The sequence below is a fragment of the Thamnophis elegans genome, chromosome 4 (assembly GCF_009769535.1).
Source record: "Thamnophis elegans isolate rThaEle1 chromosome 4, rThaEle1.pri, whole genome shotgun sequence".
Classification (NCBI taxonomy): domain Eukaryota; kingdom Metazoa; phylum Chordata; class Lepidosauria; order Squamata; family Colubridae; genus Thamnophis; species Thamnophis elegans.
Genome location: NC_045544.1, coordinates 60,127,821 through 60,149,329, shown reverse-complemented (window position 1 = coordinate 60,149,329; position 21,509 = coordinate 60,127,821). Strand labels below are relative to the sequence as shown.

The window sequence follows — 21,509 nt, the reverse complement described above, 5'->3', positions numbered from 1 at the left end:
ATGAAATGGTCTCACTCCTATCAGGTTAGGTTTAATGGCCAGTAGAGTTTAACTGATATTCACATTCACAGGTTTTGCTGTGCCTTGAGTGGGTGCTCTGTCCAGATTGTTTCAGTTACGCTCCATTAAACTGCACTATTTTTAAGGAAACCTTTCAGTGCCAAAGACTAAATTTGAAATCTAGGCTATCTTTTCAGAAGTTTTTTTTTTTTTTACACTTATCTATTTGGTGCCTGCATTTGTGTTGAATGTTACAATTGTACAATTGTGCCAGAATGTTTCTGGGTGAAATGTAAACTGTTATCTGCGTTCATTCAAAATAAGGAAATGACAACTTTTTTTGCAGTGTGAAACAAGAGAGATACAATGGAAAGCCTAGCTATTTTCATAGCAATGAGACTGTTATCCTATATCAGGAAGCTACTTTGTTAGCTTATTCCTAATTTTATTTTGCAGGCTAGGCTAGCTGCCTACACATATGCTAATTCATTTACTGCTCGTTAGTTTTATTGAGACTAATGTTACAAATCTGAAGAAAGATGGGTGTACATATGTGTTTGTGCATAACAGTATGTAAAAATCAAATCTCCTATTTTATTAAGTCAAATTTAGTGATGAAGAATGTGCAGTGGAAAGTAGAAGAATCATTTCTAACGTAATAATAATACCTTGGAAAATTTGGATAACTGTTGTATGATCTAGCCGTTGTTCTCACAGTAAGGTATGAAGCAGTCTCACACTAAATGGAAAAGAGAGAGAAATTTGGTCAGCCACAAGAAGAGGGATATTCCCAGTTCTAGACACATCTAATCTAAAATCAGTTGTTTTAAGGCTTTCCTTCTTTATAGGAGCTGTTTGCTTCCCGATGTAATCTTTGTATGTAGAGAGATGGGGCAAATTTCTAGATGGTTGAGCATAAAACAAGAGAGGCTGAAGCATTAACTCCAACAACACTTTCTAAGGTGGCCTGTTAAACCCCAGGTCCTATCTGGTCATTGACCAAAATTAAGTGATGTACTAATGGCTCTGTAAATATCATTTACAATTTTTGTGTGATTCTAATTATGGAAGAGATGACTATTGGCTGTTGAACTCAACCTCTATTCAACCTTTATGCAAGGGATTAAATCCTTTTCAGATTTCATTATACAATTTGAGCCTTTTGGCAAGTATAAGCCCTGTGAAAAAGGCCAGGTCAAGCAGATGCAGCAGAGATTCCACATAAGTTTTTTTTATTATAATAAGATAAAATTAGCATCTTGAAAGTCTGTTCACATTTCTCTGTGTCTCAACTTATGCTAAACAAAATCAAGGAGGTCTTATTTTGAGTTTCTCTGTCATGCTTTCTTCTTTTCTCAGGATTCCCAGCCCCATATCTGCAGAAGAGCTGCAGAAATGAAAATTGAAATTTGTGTAAGTAGGAGACTAAGGAAAGTGAGGCCGGAAATCTTTGAAGCATAGATGTGAAGAAGTAGAGTGAACAAATATGAGACGGGTGTTAGCAGACACATATATCTCTTTCTCCCATTGTGATGGGTTCAGAGACATTTATTTATCAGTTGGAAAATTCCTTGGCATCTGTGTATCTGACCTTGACAGATCACAGAATCTGATATGCCAACATTATTCAGAATTGGCACATTAAAGCAGAATTGGGAACAAAGTAGAATAGCAAGATCTGCTGGGGATCTACAGCTATAATGCCAAAGCTTGCAAAAATTGATCCCTCTACCTAATGCCCCTTGTAAATTCACCTTTTCTTGTGACTGGTGCTCAGTAGATTGCTCCTACTTATTGTATAGTCTTATTGCAATAGACATGTGAGCCATGAATTATCAGTATTTTGTTCTAAACAATTAGAACATTTCTTTCTCATTTAATTAATGTTTGTAAGCTGCCCAGAGTCAGATAGATGGATAAATAGGTAGGTAGGTAGGTAGATAGGTAGATAAAATTAAACTTTTTTCTGCATGTTTGAACTGGAAGCAGATTATGTGCTGGAAATACATTAACCTTCGGTTTGATCTGAATATTAAAATAAATGATGTAAATAATGTTTGACTGAGCATGTGGATGGTAATTGGATTGTATACTTTGGAGCAAGATCACTGGAGGATTTGAATTTGGAAGGCAATGCTACTGTCTGCTGTGCATTGAAATTAATACAATTAAGTACTTTGGAAAGTTGTTCTGTATGTTAATATTTTCAGAAAGTGAACCACTGGAGTGTTTTTGCTACTTGGTATTCTTTTTGCTATTTGGTATTCTTCAATAGCATAAGAAGAATGACTAGAAATAGGTCCTGGTGAAGAATCAGGTGACAGAAGAAAAGGGTTTTTTTTGAATGATTAATAAAATGTTGAATGCCCCAGGACTGACTGACTGACAGTCCTACTTACCTACTTACCTACTTACCTACTTACCTACTTACCTACTTACTTACTTACTTATTTATAGCTATTTTGCTGACTATAGACTCGACGTTGGACCAAACTTCATCTTTTTAATCACTGTAGTGATTTAGAGTTTACTTTTTTAAACAAATTGCTACTTGAAGAGTCTTAACCTACAGAGCCATACATTTACTTGTATTTACTGGGTGAGCCTTTCTTCAATTCGTTAAGGAAGAAAATTATATGTCTAAGGTTTTTTAAGAATTTTCCTTTTCGAATACACAGCAATATGGTAATTACAGTGTATATATTTTAAATAGGGTTCAATATGCCCCAAATTCTCCAATAAATTCCAATATAATAAAAAAGAAAGAACTTTTTGCCTCTGTTTTTTTCTGCATTAGATGATTCTATCATTTCAGTTCCGAAGATATTACTTTATATGAATCTTTTTCATTTTTTTCCTGGATCTTCCATAAAGCTAATTCACTTCAAATTTTCTTGACCATTGTTTTTTTTAAAAAATAATTGGGAAAAAAGTACACTAGACTCACTAAAGTTGTATGGATGATTATATCCTCTATTATCTTTTAGGGGGTGGAAAGAAGAGAAGAGTACCAAGTTGGCAAGAAGATAGAATTAACTCTGCAAACTAGAGACCAATCCTAGAGATATAAATGTTTATTTTACTTGACCAAACACAGTCCTTATTTTCCAAGAATTTTAAGGTCTTCCATTTATCATTTATAGAAAAACTATTCCAAAAAATGCACCTAAGATATCTAAAAAGCATTTCGTAGTTCTTTTCTCAAGTAAAGAAAAAAAACTCGTAAAGCTTTTAACGTTAATATTTTAAATGAATTTGGTTAGGTTGTTTAACAACAGTAGAGTTTGTTTTCACAACCACGCATAGATTTCTTGTTGCCTTCTGTTGGCATAAATAGTTAATATTTCTAAACCTAGAAAGTAATATTTCAGTTTTTAAAATAAAAGCATGAGGTTCAATGCATTCTAAATAAAAAACCACAAAAGAATAATAGTAAAGTACCCTGAAGAGCACCATCTGATCTACCAATAAAGAAAAAATACAGAACTCCTGTTGTTCATATGATGAAATTGGGGCCTGACTATGCATAGTAGGAGATTGTAATCAGCAGATTAAAGGAGCTCCATGTGCTGACAAAATTTTCCACATGAAATCTATATGCACATGAGAAGAAACATACAGAAACCTACTTTTGTGGTTTCTGTATAGAATGAAATTCTTTGAGACGTTAAAGTTATGTCCTTATTTATGGGATGTTATTTAATAACGGAAAAGGAAAAAAAGATATTTAAAAAAATCAATGCATTTATGCAATATATTAGCAACAACCTAGGTATCCCATACCCATTTAACAGCATATTTTCCTCTTGATACCGGATCTTGATTGTGGCTGGTGAATAAGTATGTGGGGAAGTGGGTTTGGGTTTGGAATTGGTAATCCTTGTCTGAATGCCTGAGGCAGACTGATTCATCTTGCCTTGTTCTTCTATAAGTCTGGAGGTTTTAATAGGCCTCTCTCATGCTCCCCTCTCATATCTTCCCAAAGAACATGTGTGTAGTAAATACAGAATGAAGATTACAGAACTGAAAGGGGTGGGATCAACCATATCATCTTCATGCTGTATTTACACACATGTTATTGCTTCTGACAGGTGCTTCTCTTGTCCATGAATTAATCATATACAATGCAGTTTTCTCAGAATCTCTTCAAATTCCCCTGTCTACTAAACCTGAGATTTGTTATTTAGGCTTTGTGTTATATCTCTTATTGTAGTTCTTGCTGTGAAGCTCAGCACTTCCTTTCCAGGGATTCCCATCATTCGAATCACGAAATGGGATCCTAGTCAGTACACAGAAGAAGGTAAAGAGAGCAAGAAAGAAACAAATGCAGGAAGTAAACTGACTAGCTATACTAATGTGTAAAAGTAAAAAATTGAGGCGGTAATAACCAGCTTCTACCTCAGTAATACTTGGGCAAACAATAGATACAAACTCAAGATAAACCACTCCAAACTCAATTGCAGAAAATATGACTTCAACAACAGAATGGTCAACGCCTGGAATGTTCTACCTGATTCCGTTGTTACATCCTCAAACCCCTACAGCTTCAACCTTAAACTGTTTACCGTGGACCTCACCCCTTTCTTAAGAGTCTGTAAGGGTGTGTGTGTTTGCATAAATGCACCAGCATGATATATTTTACCTGGCTGTCTTTAATTTGAAAAAAATGCACACCACCTTTCAAATCAGACTTTCTGAGGGGAATTTAAAATTCCCAGATTACAAACATATAAGGTTCTAGCCCTAACCCTAACATCTGAGATGCAGAAGTCCCCTGATTCTTTTGACTTTCCAGAAGCTTGTCAAGAGCTGACTTTTTCCCCTCTAGGGTGAGAATGTTAGGAGGATCTCAATATATAGGTACAACCGTTACAACCTTCAAATTACAACCGTTCATTTAAAGTTACAATGGCACTTAAAAAAATATGACTGTTTTTCATACTTATGACTGTTGCAGTACATTCATAGTCACATGGTCAAAATTCAGATTCTTTTTAACTTGTTGGTTGTGAAGTTTGGCATTGTTTGTTAGTCACACACAGTTAAGATGGGTGATCATACAATTTTTCTAAATAAAATTAATTAAATAAATAGTAACATGTATATTTGTTATGTTTATTTGATAACAATAAATCTGGCAAGTTTAAATAAAACATTTAGGATTCAAAGAAGCATATAGTTTATTGTATATGCTCACCAAAAAAAGAAGGCAATGTTTAAAAGCACTGTGCATGATACAGAATGAGGGCTGCCAGAAAGGATGGAGAGAATCAAGTGTTCATCCTAATAATGCTCAAGCTGTTGTAGATGTTTTTAAAGCATGTGTGTCAAACTCACCATTTCACATTGATGTCATATGACATATCGTGATGTTTTTTCCCTTTGCAGAGCTGGGTTGAGCGTAGCCTGTGTATGACACATCTGGCACTCGTGACACCCCTATAAAGTATCACCCTTTGTATTATGCAACATAAAACCATTTACTTGGTAAATATTAAGCATGGCCAAAGTCTGCAAAATTCTTGGAACTTGTATAACTGGAAGAAACCATCATAAGCATTTTCAACTAGGAATCACATAAAACTAAGATATTCTGCTTCACAAGGTCAATTCAAAAGTCTCTTCCCTCTTTCTCTTCCACAGACAGGTGCAAAGAAAAACCCACAAAAGAAAACTTGAAAATTCAAAGATTTTCCCCTTCTCTTTTCCTCTTCTTTTTGTTCTTGTTTAAGTAAACCACTTTTTAAAAATAAGTTTTCTAAATTAGACAAACTACAGTTTGTTCAAAATGTATGTTCCTTCAAAACACAGGATCCATTGATTTATTTGTCAAACTTGTCTATTTTCAAAAATTCAATCATTCTCATTGGTTAGTAGTAAAAAGAACAAAAATAATTATCACCTAATTCATGCCAAGAATGACTACTACCTTACTCTCCGAAGACATTCTGAAACAACTCAATCTTAACTAGTCTTACAAAATCATCAAGATAGAGTAGGTCCCAGACTGGCCTTAGGAGGCAGAGTGTTTCCTCTGACAGGATCAAAACTTGAAAATGAGGGATTAGCCATTATTTTAATCTGTTAGGAGTATGCTGGATGGATCAATTTGAAAGAGGCAGTCTGAAGTAATTTGTGTATTTGTTGAAATAAAAGAGTCAGAATATGGAGAGGGAATGGAGAAACTACATCTTCCATAGTCTCCTAAACCATTATGGATGATCTTTAAACATGAAATGGATAATATCATTAACCAATATATGGAGGATAATAAATATTATATTTAAACTATTTTTGTACAATATTTTATAGTTATTTTTATTCTTTTTATTTTGCTACCACATGGAGGTTGACTAACACTAAGCCATGGATTTTGATTAACAGATTACATTATTTTGCATAAAATGATAAGCCATTCAACATCACATTAAATCCAAAACAGTCAGTCTGTACTAAAGCTTGTTAAATGCCAGAACGTGGTATTTTAAAATAGATTCTGTGAGAAAACTACAGCTTTCTACTTGTGTGTTCTTAGGCTGCACAATTTGTAATTTATCTGTGGAAAATTTAGGACATAAATTGATTATGAAAGGTATGTTGAATAAATTTATCTTTTTAGAAGCTTGCTATAGGTTAGGATGCTCTCCCCCCTCACCTTTTATTTTACTTGATGAACTTGGTGTGAATTAATTTCATGGAAGCATTTCTTATTAAAACAACTCAGATACAACACTTCCCAAATATGGGTAAAAGATAGAAAGGCTCCCTTCTGCTGGCTGTTGAATTCTGGTAGTTGAAGTCCACATTTAAAGTTACTAAGGTTGAGTAATACTGCTGTAACAGGTTACATTTCTTTATGTTAAGAGGTTGATAAACTGCATTAAAAACCCAACAATGTTACATGGTCAGGCATTCTTCTTTCTATCTCTTTCTCTCTCACTCACTCCCTTCCTCCTTCCTCCCCCCTCCTGTAGAATCATTGTCGCAATCTGGATAATTTGTAAGAAGATCTCCACTGTCTTTGGATTCTTAACAGCATTAGCAATGAAATTGTGTTATATGATTCATAAGGATTTTTTCTATACCAGGGGGGTGATAAAAATGATTAGCAAGAGCTTAGAATCAGAGTTATTATGAATGCTTCAACCAAATAACTTGCTTTGTTACATAACAATGTGGTAATTATATGAACAGATGAGTCTGATTGACTCTTTGGGGCATTGAAGCAGACATTAAATAAAATGGTGGTTGCACCGCACATTTGTTCTGTGATTTTATGTGTAGCAATCTTCAGCTGAAACATCTGCTATAATGAACTTGACATTTGCACTAATGGCAGCATCAGTTTACTTAATGTCCTGCATTAAATTTGCTTCCCCAAAGAGTTGTCCTTTTATCAAAGGCGAGGGCAAATTTGCTCCCATCATTTTACCAAAACGCATATTGCTTCTTGTGGAACTAAGAACAGAAGAGTTTCTGTTGCCAATACCATGTTCCATATTCCAGAGTAAAATGTGCACATATTAAATTTTGTGCCAAGACCCTAAAGTAACAAATTTAGATTGTAGCAGTACATGAAAGCAGCTGATAAAGACATGCTTAAACACTCTGATGTCCTTGATTGATTTTTATTTTCTAATGAAAACTGGAAAATAGGATAACATCATTAACATAAAAAACAAGAACACTCTCACTCAACCTGAGTTGCTCCAGTTTAAAGCATTGGGGATCATTCTTTGACATTATAAAGCCAGGCTAAAGCACTGTTTAAAATATTATTTTTGAACTTCCATTTATTATTTTTTTATAACAGTTAACATACTTAATGCTCGTTCCTTCCCCTATTTTCCTTACAACAATGCCTGGAATTGATTTGGGCTGAGAGAAAGTGATTGGTCCAAAGTCACCCAGTTCACTTTCATATTAAGATAGGACTAGGACTCACAGTTTCCTGATTTGATGTCTCATTGATTTCAGTGGAGATGTATTAACCGTTGCAAATAAATAAAGCATATCCAGAAGCAAGGTGCTTCTAAATATTTGGTGTTCTGCTACAATGTATGATCAGGATGCTTTGGCTAGATTGTGCTCTTTGTTCATTATTGTAAAACAAATTGTGTGGCTTTCCTTCTGTAGATAATTGCCCATTGCCAATTGGACTACCATTTCTCAAATACCAAAGCTGTACACAAATGTGAAGGGCACCAGACTGAGGAAGTTTACTGTAGACATTACTGCTAAATTTTAGAAGTCATCTCATTCACTATCCAAATAAAAGATTTTCACTATGAAGATGAACTTTTACAATATTTGCAAAACATAATGAATTTCATTTTACAAGGAGCAAAGATGCCAGAGACTTGGAAAGGTGCAAATAGAATATTAATGATCAAGGAAGGACAGGATTTAACTTTGACAAAAAACAATGGAACAATATCACTACGTACTAATGATTTTACATTATTCAGAAGGATCCAGATAGACTGAAAATGATTTTACAGGAATTTATTTATAAAGACTTACGATATGTAGGTTTTTGCCCAAAAGCTAGCTATAAGATGATTGATTAATTGATTAATTGATTGATTGATTGATTGATCAAATTTATATGGTTGCTTATTTCATGGAAAGTAACTCTTATGTTAGAACTGTGCTGAATATTTTAAAATATTTTAAACAGCATAATGAAAAATAAGTTGCATTACTTCTTTTGGGATCCAGATAAAACTTTCAATAATTTGAACTGGACTTTCTGTTTTTTTTAAAAAAAAAATTCATGAAATTATGAACTTGGGAAAATAATTGTTTTTAATAAGGATAAAATTGATATATACTTCACAAAAAGCATAAGTAGTTAATGGAGATTTAATTAAGCCACCTGAGATACAAAAAAGGAACAAGACAAGGTTGTCTATTGTCTCCTCTGTTTATTTTACATTTGAAAATATTGAATAGAGACATAGGAGAAGTTGAGAGGATTAAGGTCAAAACATTTAAAAAGAGACTTTTATACTAAGAGCTTTTGCAGATCATTTGGTGCTGGTCTCAAAGAGTATAGTTTCCTTTAAAGAGAATTGAATCATTAATGCTAAAATTGAAAGAATCTAATGCAATTGCAGGTTTTAAGATAACAACCGAATACAAAGATATTGACAAAAATATGAAAGTATATGATCAAATAGAATTGATGAATAAAATGGACTTTAAAGTCAAGAAGATGATTTAATACCAATATCAATACAACAAATGTGAAGTATCTGTTATTTCAAAATAATTATGTTAAAACTTGGAATGAATTAAAAGAAAAGATATGTTAAAATGGGAGAAAACACAGTTGTTATTGTTGGGGTGAATTTCTGTGATTAAGTTGAATGTTTTGTCTATAATTTTATTTTTGTTTCAGACAATATTCACTTGAACATCTGATGTAAATTTAAACAATGGCAGAAAAACACTGTATATCTAAATTTGTGTGGCACGGAAAAAACATGAGTTAAATGTAAGGTGCTACAAGATGTAGAAGAAAGAAGAGGATTCGGTTCACCCGATTAGAAATTATATTTTGTAGTTCGCTGTTTTGTTTGGATGAAATAACAGATGTTGTTGAGAAACAAAAGGCTTTTGAAATTAGAAAAACATGACTTGAGATTTGGGTGGCAAGTAAATGGTATGATAAAGTTAAAGATATGTACAATTTAGAAGTCATTTTTTTCCCTGTGGTTTCGGTGGGAGGGGCTACAACAAGGTTTGTTACAGCCTGATTGGTCCAGAGACTGAGGGATTTTTCTTAAGTATCCTCCTTTCCCTCTCGGCTCCCAGTTTCCCTCAGTCTTTGGTCCAAGCACTAGCTGTGGCTCCAGTGAGGTATTAATTAATTGTGATAAAGATTCATTTTATTGGATATTCTAAATTAATTCTAAACAACTTGCCATCAGAGAGACATGTGAGTGAGGCATGGCCTCCACAGTTTCAGATCTACAGGCCCAAGGAGATCTAGCAGAGGAGGGCCAGGGCAGGCTTAGACTTAGGGCAGCAGCCTCCAGGCCTACAGCTGACCAGCGCCCTTCCAGAGCTGCTGCTAGATGAATCCAAAAGACAAAAAGCCCTGGAAAAACAGGTGGCTAGGGCAGAAAGACTGGCACAGGCAACTTAGCCTGAATCCCCTAGCAGATCTAGATCTCTGATTGGGCCCCATTCTCAAACGGTTCACGGTTTACGGTTTATTAGGATTTGTATGCCACCCACTCTTGAGAGACTCAGGGCGGCTTACAGATAAAAACAGGGAGGAGGAACATATAAAAAATTAAAAAGAACAGACATTAAAATTGTACAACATTCATATAGCTTAGGATGGGGCTGGATAAATCAACATCTCATCTCCACAGCTATATCTAGGGGTATTTCTTTGGGCCTAGCCCAGAGGGACAGTTCTTCCCAAGGCTCTGCAACTTCCCACAGTAGATGCCCTGGTCGCCCTTTTGGCTAACACATCAAATGTAGTCTTGGATGATATGGCCGAAGCCAGAGGACAAGCGTGCAGAGCTTACCCTTCATAAGAACTTCAACGTTTCTGACTAGGCCATTAAGGCGGCTGCGGCAGTGTCCTATTTCAACTGCACAACGATCATGTGGCTCAGACAGCTACAGGACCGCATCCCGATCCAAGATGAGCATCTTCACCGACCTCACTAAAATCATTTCAGCAACCCAGTTCTCAGTGGATGCCACCCTGGATTCCATTAAATTTGCATCCAGAGCTCTATCCACCTCTCTGACTGCGAGAAGACTTCTGTGGCTCCGGAATTGGCAAATGGACAAGTCCAAATGGAACCTGGTGGCCGCTCCCTTCTCCGGCCCCAACATTTTTGGAGTGTCCCTTGATCCCATCCTTGTGGAGAACAAGGATAAAAAGAAGGTCCTACCTTCAAATTCTAAGAAGTCGGACAATTGTCCGTTTTCATACTGTAGGCCTTCATCGTTCAGGCCTTCAGACCAGGATTACCACCAGCAGCGGTATGCCCCCTACAGGTATGATAGACAGAGTCAGCGGCCATTCTACCAAGATAGGAATAGGTTTCAAGGTCAGTCCAAACGGCCCTTTCACTGAGGGGGCGGCCATCCCTTCTGCAGGGTGAAGTGACTCCAACCTGAATTTACCCATAGGCGGCCGCCTGGCATCCTTCACAGATCAGTGGGATCAGATAACATCAGATGCATGGGTCAGGTCGACAGTCAGGGAGGGTCTCCGTCTGGAGTTCCTCCCCCTCCCCCGATGCTCTTCAGGACTTTCCATGGACCCAGAAAGGCACCACCTAATGCTCCTAGCAATCCAGGATCTGCTGGACATTCAGGCGGTCGAGCTAGTCCCTCCAGAAGAGTGGGGCAAGGTGTGTACTCAAATCTCTTTGTTGTCCCGAAGGACTCTGAGGGATAGAGAACGATCCTGGATTTGAAGCGTCTAAATTCATTCTTGGTCTACTGGCACTTCAAGATGTCCTCTCTCAAATCCATATTACTGGGAATCACATGGGGAAACTTCATGGCGTCAATAGACTTGACAAAGACATACTTACACATTCTGATTCGGCCAGCCCACTGCAAATTCCTCCGTTTTCCCCATGGGGGTCATCATTTTCAGTACAGGGCACTTCTATTTGCCCTGGCCTCTGTCCCCCGCACATTCACAAAAGTCCTGGCGGTGATGGTGGTTCACCTGCTTTCCCGGCCGGTGAGACTCCATTGTTACCTCGATGATGTGCTTGTCCTAGCCCAATCCCGAACACAGGTGGATCTAGCTCTGCAGGTCACCATCCGGATGCTACAGTCTCTGGGGTTCTCCACTTCTCCAAGAGCCATCTCTCCCCATCAACAAAAATCCTACACTTAGGCACAGTGATAGACTCGAGAACAGGGCTAGTTCATCTTTCACCAGAACATCTGACAAGTCTGCAAAGCTTGGCATGGCACATGCGTGCAAGTCAGTCAGCTTCCATCCTGACCTTGGCACGATTACAGGGCAAGATGGTGTCGTGCATAGGGATCATCCGGTGGGCCCGCCTGCACTCCAGAACACTTCACTGGATGCTCATTCCATTCCAGCGACAGCGGATGAGCAACTCTCTGTGTTCCATTTGTCTACCACCAGACCTCCACTGGTCCCTGAGGTAATGGTTGTCATTGAACCACGGGCCCGAATTCTGGGAACCGGACCGCATCTCCATCACGATGGATACCAGCCTCTTCGGCTGGGGAGCGGTGATAAAGTCCAGCCTGGCACAAGGACGATGGTCAAAGTCCGACCTGCGCCACAACATCAATTGGCTGGAGCTGAAGGCAGCCCGCCTAGCCCTTCTTCACTTTTGAGACTCGATAGCCAATCGGCATATCCTCCTCCTGACAGACAATGTTGCAGAGAAAGCTGATATAAATCGTCAAGGGGGGACCCATTCCATAAGCCTATGGTAAGAAGCTCAGAAGCTCGGTTTATGGGCAGAGAAGAACTTGGCATCCATCCTATTGGAACACATCTCGGGCATTGCCAATCAACAAGCCAACTGGTTGAGCCGGCTGACAGTGGATCACGGAGAGTGGCAGCTGGCTCCAGAGATATTTCACAGGATCTGCCTCTGCTTTGGTGATCTACTGGTGGACTTGTTTGCCAGCCCAAGCAACGCTTAACTTCCCCGATTCTTTTCCCACTTTCCTGTACACGACGCGGAGGGCACAGATTCCCTCAGGAGCCCGTGGCCTCCTGGCCTTTTTTATACCTTTCCTCCCCTTCCTCTCATCCAGGGAACCCTGAGGAAAATAGTGTTGGGAGGGGCCCATATCATCCTGGTGACCCCGTTTTGGCCGAAGCAACCTTGGTTCGCGGACCTTGTCCAACTATCAATATCTCCACCCTGGAGGATTCCCCAGGAGGAAGTTGCCCTGTGCCAGGGGGTCCTGATTCACTCGGAGCTCCAGTGGCTCCAGCTGACTGACTGACACTTGAGCAGCTCCTTCTGAGGGACACTAGCCTGTTGCCAAGGTTATTTCCACTATCGAGGCAGCCAGGCGTCCTTCTACCACTCGAATTTATAATTTGCCGTGGTCGATGTTTGTGTCCTAGTGTGGGAGGTTCCAAATATCCCCGGCTTCTGCCTCAGTCACCCAGGTACTCGATTTCCTACAACACGGTCTAGACCGTGGCCTCTCCCATAATACCTTATGGAGGCAGACGGCTGCCCTATCTTTGGTCTTAGCAGGGAAGGGTCATTGGTCATTAACCCAGTCACCATTGGTGAAACGTTTCCTCAAGAGTGCGGTAAACCTGTGCCCTCCCCCGGTGCACAGGTTCCCCATGTGGATCTCTCCCTTGTTCTTAGAGCTCTTACAGGTGCCCCTTTCGAGCCTTTGAGAACCATGCACCTTAGGTTCATGACCCTGAAGGTGATTTTTCTTGTCGCTGTCACTTTGGCTAGACACATTTCCAAGTTGGGTGCTTTGTCATCCAACGAGGATTTGTGCCAATTCCACCAAGACAGGGTTGTCCTAAGACTAGATCCGACCTTCCTGCCAAAGGTCAACTCCCTATTCCATAGGTCGCAGGAAGTCATCCTTCCCAACTTCTGCCCCTCTCCTTCCCACAAGAGGGAGGTCCACTGGCACTGCCTAGATGTCCGCCAGGTCCTACACATTTATCTCAGGTGTACATCTCCTATCAGGCGATCAGAGGCCCTGTTCCTGTCCTTCCAACCTAAACCACAAGGGGCTAGGGTGTTTTCCGCCACCATAGGCAGGTGGGTGTGGCAGGCCATCATGGAGGCCTATCAAGCAGTTCACCAGGTTCCTCCGCAGGGCATCAACACCCACTCCACCAGGAGCGCTACTACCACGGCAGCCTGGGCTACCAGGGCTCCGCTGGAGGATATTTGTAGGGAGGCCACCTGGCCCTCTCCCCCCCCCTTTATTCGACACTATCATCTTGATCGTTTCACTTCAGCGGATGCAGCCTTCGGCCATTGGGTACTCCTACAGGTGGCCACCTCCCCTCCCCCGGAGTCAACGACCCGCCCTGGGACTTAGCTTAGGTATGTCCCTGTTGTAGCCCCTCCCACTGAAACCACAGGAAAAAGAATGTTGGTCCTTACCTGAACGTCTCTTTTCTGTGGTAGAGGTGGAAGGGGCTACTTTCCCACCCTTGGTTTGATCAGATGGGGTTGGGGTGGTCAGTGTTGTTTTTCTCGATATATGTGGTCTTATTTCCTTACATAATGCTGTCAGCTTTTCCATTCAATCTCATGAAACTGGGAGCCAAGAGGGAAAGGAGGATACTTAAGAAAAATCCCCTAGTTTCTGGACCAATCTGGCTGTAACAAACCCTGTTGTAGCCCCTCCCGCCTCTACACAGAAAAGAAACGTTCAGGTAAGGACCAACGTTCTTTTTATAAATGCAATACTGAAAATATGGAACATATATAAGATTGTGCCTAGATTGTGTCTTAAAATATCACCCTGTTTCTCAGCAAAGGTATTTTATACATGAGAAATAATAGGCAAACACAAATGCCTAACTTATTGTGAGATATTGGAATTTTGTCAATGGAAACCCAAAATAAAATAAAGAGAACAACTAATATTATAGTCTTAAAATATTTTCTACAAAATGATGTAACTACCAAAATGTAAGGGATGTTATAACCGTAGAGTAAGAACATAATTTTCATTTATGCTTATAACTGCTGTAAAAAAATAGGAAATAATTTCTTTATGTTTTTCTCATGTTTACCTTTTTCTTTTCTTATTTTCTTTTTTCTTCTCCTCATTCTAAATTTTAGTGTCTGTTAATTTTCATCTTTCATCTTAAAATGTTAATTATACATCTTTCCCCTTTCCCTCCCTCTCCCTCTCTCTCCTTCTCTCTCTCTTTCTCCCTTTCTCTCTCTCTCAATATTTTGAAGTGCACAATATAGAGATGGCAGAAGAGCTTACTTGCTGAATCAGTATGTTTATTTGAAACATACATAAATCCGCAAGTGAACTAAAACATAGACAGAAAAATGTTCACTTGTTCAGGCCACTGAACCAAATCATATAAGAGTAAAGGTCTGAAGCAGAATGTTGCATATAAAATTATAGCAGATTTCTCATTTTGCTTCATACTTTCATCAGGTTTGAGTAATGCAATGCAGAAAAACATAAAGTGCTGCAACGTGAGGAGGCAAGAGGAAAAAAAAATAAGATTCCACTGTGACATCTGTTTGATTGCTTGGAAGGTGCAGAGAGATTTGTAATTCCAGGAAATATAATATAGTCAATCTTGTATAGGTTAGTAAATATATATTATAGTGAAAATAACAGTGTCTCAAATCAAAATTTTATCCAGCTAGAATATGATTATTTAGCCAGTATGGATTTATGCTAATGTCTGCATAAACATTTAAACTAAATGCAGTCACTCAGATTTATCAGTTATTGATTATGCCATAAAGCAAAAACTCATGGACAATTCCTGTCCTCATACCCATTATAAAATACTTCCCTCTTTATAGATCAGCAGTTACTCCCTGTTGGAATGAAGGAAAGTCAATCATAAAGACAATCCATTCTTCTTTATAAAGAATATTCTTTAGACTGTTAAAAGTTGTTGGAACTACCTGGGTTTATCTTTGTTATCTTTGAAGTTTCAATATTTGAATCATTTTTAACATTTCCAATAAAAGATCTTCTTGGGGTTGTAAACCTACAGTTAGGTAATAAACCACATAATTGGAATCTAGCATGTCCAAAGATCTATACACAAACTATGATAATTGTGTCATGCTTATTAATGGAGATTATTACTACATTATATTATATTTGCATATCACTAAATCAGGTTGATTTACAGTATTACAAGCAAATAAACAAAATAAGCTAACATTGGAGAGATAAAATCAGATAAAACAATAACCTATGTAACTATAGTAACACAATACAGTAAATAGCAGATGCATATTATCAATAATTATACCTTGGAGGTCATCTGGAAAAAATCCATTTTGATGTCTTTCTAGAATGAAATTGTTCTTATTGAATGTTCAAAATAATATTCTTACACCCTGGTAATGTTTCAATCTAGATTGGGAAACTAAGAAAATTGAACTTTTAATGTTGAAGTGGGGACAAGTTAGATTTAAGGATTTAAAGGAGCATTGGTGGTGGGTAATCAGATGAACAAATGGATAAGCTGAAAAAATCAGGGTTAATGTTTTAAAATCTATAATGGTTTTTAGAATTCACCCGGAAAGTATACATATTCCAAGTTTGTATTGGAATGAGAAGAGTTTGTCTTGAATTGTTAACTATTCAAAATAGTGAATCTCATATTAATGTTGAGACTCTGTCAGTTGTTTAGCTCTTCCTTTCTCCTTCCTGTTAAAAATTGGGTATAATGTTCTAAAATAATAAATAAACACATATGTCCACTGACTATTTCGTATTACAGAAATACATTTTCATTTCCTTTCAAAGAGTAGGAACTGTGATTTATTGATATACATTATTATGGTTGCTTGCACATTTAGCCAGATTTGACAATTTTTCCATTTATTGAGTCCTTCCCAAGGACCTGACATAGGCAAATGTTTTCTGATAGTGTTACAGGTATTGTCACAGGATTATATTATTATTTTAAGAAAATTGTATATTAGTAACAGCATTTCCACAGAAAATATTTTTTCTATTTTGAGCTAGTGTTATCCTTCTGTTGGTGTTTGTTTGTGGGTAGTTAGCCAATAAAAGTGTTAACATTTGAGTTGGCTAAAGGCAACAGTGCAGTTACGTTTTCTCATTATATTCAGTTGCATATTTGATTGAAAGTTCTAAGACATCAGAGAAAATATTAAAGAAGAGAATACCAGAAGAGAAACCCAAGCAAAAGAAATCAGTTTTGTTAATGGCTCTCTTCCTTTTTTGTTATTCTCAGTGTTCAGGTTTTAAAACAATGAATACTGTAAAAATGAAAGACAACCAATGTACTTAACTGATTAAAAAGATACCAGTCAATTATTGTCAGTATGTTCCTAAATCTGCAACAGAAATCAACGTATGAAGAACGATGTATTATGAAAAGTTGAGTAATCCTCGGGGGTTTTATGACCTTCCAAAGCATTTTTTTTCCAGAAAACAAGATTTGGCAGATTACATTTCTTTCTCTTTTTTTTCCTAATGTGAACTGAAGTTTGCCCTCTGCAAAGGTGATGTGCTTACATATTTTGACCCCGATAAATTAGTACCATTAGAGTAACTTTTTTATTCTAGTTGTAATTTTAGATCTTAGTTTAACCAATATAAAAAAATGGCAGGAGGGCACAGAACAAGCATTATTTCCATTGCTGTGATTTAATACTAAAGTCTTGTTTGCTACACATGGAAATGTGAGGATATCACTATTTTTCCAAATATTCTTTCCTTGCTGCTTTGGAAATATTTTATTTCTGTCTATTTATCATTGAGAAATACATGTATAAAATTTAAAATCTGTACTTTTTTTCCCCCCAAAAGATGTATGGGTTAATTTATGTCTTTCCACTGTCATCGTGACAATAACAGTTGCTTTATTCAGTATAACATATTTTGCATATTGGATACTAAATAGTTAAGTAATTTAAAGAAGGGGTAAATAGAGGTAGTCTTTGACTTAACAATCACAATTGAGCCAAAATTTCCTTTGCTAAATGAGACAGTTGTTAAATGAATTTTGCCCCATTTACGACCTTTCTTGCGGCAGTTGTTAAATGAATCACAGCAGTTAATAGTGATAGCACTTAAAACTTATATACTGCTTCACAGTGCTTTCCAGCCCTCTCAAAGTGGTTTACAAAGTCAGCATATTGACCCCAACAATGAAAAGCCAAAAGAAAACATTTCCCTTATTTAATACATTAGGGTTTTTTTATTTTTTTGCTAAAACCCTCCAAATTCCTTATGAAATACTGAAATCTTTTTAAATATTTTTCCTTTCCAAAATAGTCATTAAATTTGTGATATGAATTAATTTTCCTTTGTCAGGGTTTCTTTTCCCCCCAGGATGATGGAAGTAGGCGCAGATGTTTTGGAAAGTAAAGTAAAATATAGCAATCAAAAATATTGCTTACAGCAAAGGAAATACCAGTAGAAATGTTTAAAATCCTGCAGAATAACATAGTCAAAGTTTAGTGTGTCTTTTGTAAGCAGATATAGAAAAAAACAGCAATAGTCTGGAAAAAAACAATAATGTATATTCCATTACCAAAAATGGACAGTTCAAGGAATGCTTAAACTAGTAAACAATTGTTCTGTATTTATATCACATGATCATAAGATAATGATCATACTCCTGGCATTCCAAAATATGAATAAATAGGGATCTTTTCCCCTTTGACAATAAAAACATCAAAAACATTGCTTAATGTAGTTCCATTATAGGAACCTCAAAGATAAAAAACACAGTCTTTTTTTTAATATTGCTTCTATGGGTGCATAGAAATTCTACCTCATTTCCCTTTCATTTTAGAAACTTTTCCTCTTGGTCTGAGTTACAAATATTATGATACTCACAAATTAAGCAATCATCTGCAAGGTTATGCGATGTTGACACGCAATTAACCTCAAACTGATCTGCTAATGGAAAGATAGGGCATTTAAGAAGAATGTCATTTGCCATTTCTTTCATCACATGTATTTCATATTTTATTTCATTATGCCAGTACCTTATCCAGTAGCATATATTCATGCAGAATCCTTTCTTCTTCAGGAAATTTTGATGTTATATGTTTGCAGAGCTTGTGCAATTAGTACTTGAGGTTACAAAAAAGCCCAAACCCTCCATTATCTCTAGATTGTGTACCTAGCTATTTTGCCAGTCAGTGTCATGCCCAATTCCATCTAAGTGATCCAGTAAGATTCCAGCAATGAAATTTGAGTTGCACTGGCTTGTAGTTGCCTCTATTACAATTGGCTTTCCCAATTTTTTGACCAGAAACATTGTTATTATCTGAAATAACAACAATTGGTTCTGTGGGAATTCTACTGCTCTCCTACATACCAAAATTTCAAATTCACACTGTTAGGAGCAATTTAGAGAGGGAAGTTGATCTATAACTATCTCATAAAAATAGAGCTGATTAGGCATTTCACCAAAATTGTGGTTCAACATTGCTGAAAACTGCAGAAAATGTACACAGAACTGCTGTAGCCTTTCTTTTGGGTTCACTTGGGGGGGGGGTGGTTGGAGAGAAAACCCATGAGACCAAACCTCCTCTCCCTTCTCAGCTGTTTTTATTCATCTAATCAGTCAAGACCATGAACCCTAATACTCAGTCTGCAAAAAAGCTGATTTGTAAGAACTGCAAAGTCTGGCCAGTTACATAGAGGACTCATTATCAACACTTGTGAGGCGAAAGGACCCTCCCATTGCCAAATACAGGCAATATCTACTTCCTAGAAACAAAGAGACTCAATTTACAAACAATTTATTGGTTGCAAACATTCCATGGTAGGCTACAGATGAAGTCATAGTAAGATATTCATATTAGAAAAATAAGCACTAACCAATTTCTTTACATATGCTTTTTATCCTCCCTCCCTCCCTCTCTCCCTCCCTCCCTCCCTCCCTCTCTGCTGTGTCCGTGTGCATGTGTGTGGACAGACAGACAGACAGACAGAACATGCCATTGCAGTGTGCCTGTCAGGGTTCTAAGTAACACCCCCCAACACATGAAGACTCCAAGGCTAAAAGTTCCTCAAAGTTCCACTATATTAGTGATGTCATATTGGTACATCTGGGAAGACCCAAATATGAGAGTTCCGGTTTTCCCCACCCAAAAGAAAGTCAAAGATCCATCCCCTGCACCCACAAGTCCATCACATGGCCCAATAATTTCATCATCCCAACTGGAAACAACCCCCAGTTACTCCCATCCAGGTTCAGGCCGAATGCCCTTGACTCCCAAAGAAAGGAATGTTGTTACGTCTAATCCTTCATCGACTCCTTGTAATCCCCACTCCCATTTTCCCAGGCACTAAATGTGGCAGCCCTGAAGCGCCAAAGCAAAAGATGGTTTCCAAGGCTGACAGTTCCTCTATGGTTCTTAATTCTAACTAGCAAACACAGACGTCTCTATTTTTCTAGAGAGGATAAACCTAAATCAGCAGGATGTTATTTGTGGCCATGTCCCAAGAGTTAAGTGAGATTTTGGATGCAATGATAGTCAGGCTATTGACCAGAGATTGGTTTTGATTTGCTTCGCATGTCTTGAATGGTCAAAAGGAAGCTTGTTTCTTGAGGGATTTATTGATTTTATTTCTTTGTTATTCAACGTATTGACTGTTTCATGCTGCTCACTTCATAACCAGAAAGAATGAGAATGTAGTATGTTGTTTGTGCCGTTATGGGAGTTGATTTTCATTTCTCATTGAAAGCTTGTAGATAAAATTATGTCAAGAAACTTTCTATTTCTCCTCCTCTTTGTATAAATAGAGGAGCTAGAAAACTTCGAGGCTACTGGAAAAGTTTTTTTTTAATTCCAAGAAATCTTTATTTCCAGTTTCAATGAATTTATGTATTAATAATCTATTTTTTATGGGACACGGTGGCTCAGTGGCTAAGATGCTGAGCTTGTCGAATCCCTAGTACCATGTAATGGAATGAGCTCCCATTACTTGTCCCAGCTTCTGCCAACCTAGCAGTTTGAAAGCACGTAAAAATGCAAGTAGAAAAATAGGAACCACCTTTGGTGGGAAGGTAACAGCATTCCGCATGCCTTTGGTGTTTAGTCATGCCGGCCACATGACCACGGAGACGTCTTCAGACAGTGCTGGTTCTTCGGCTTTGAAACGGAGATGAGCACCGCTCCCTAGAGTCGGGAATGACTAGCACATATGTGTGAGAGGAACTTTTACCTTTACTTAATCCATTTCTATCTATAGCCCTCACCATTGATAGACCTTTGATTGGGAAATGTCACCTGAATTGAGCCTCTTGGTTTGGGAGAAATATGTCTCTATTCTTTTAACTGTAAAAGAGAGTAGCACAGAAGATAAAACATTTTTGCTTTCTGGCTCTGCTTCTTTGTTTTTATTAAATATATATTCTGATATGTGGGCAAGAAAAAGTGCACTTAAAGGTAAGTACTGGGAAATTAAGATGTTTAAATACTATGATGAAGTGGTGAAATAAAAAATGCTGAAAGCAGTGTAGTATAAGAACATTGGGGAGAAAAGGGGATTTGCTTATTTTAACGTGCTGACCAGCTGACTTCGGCCTTCTTTTAAGGCCATTTTTCACTCTCCAGAGGCTGAAGCCTGTGGAGCATGAAAAACCGGCCCTACAACCAAACCTAAAGTTTGGGAATGGACTTCCAGTTTGTCTGTAGGACTGTTTTTTGCCCTTCAGGGACCTTCAGGAGGCTTTCCTAAAGGCTCCGGAGGGTGAAAAATGGACCTACAGGCAAACCAGAAATCACAGTTCCCGAACGTCTGGGTTTCCTGTAGGTCCATTTTTCGCC

The 21,509-nt window shown here is 37.8% G+C and overlaps 1 protein-coding gene across 1 annotated transcript in view; it reads left to right on the top strand.

Annotated features, from left to right (window-relative positions):
* The window catches only part of PRKN (parkin RBR E3 ubiquitin protein ligase), a 774,293-nt gene that overhangs the window by 168,118 nt on the left and 584,666 nt on the right, over nucleotides 1–21,509 (top strand).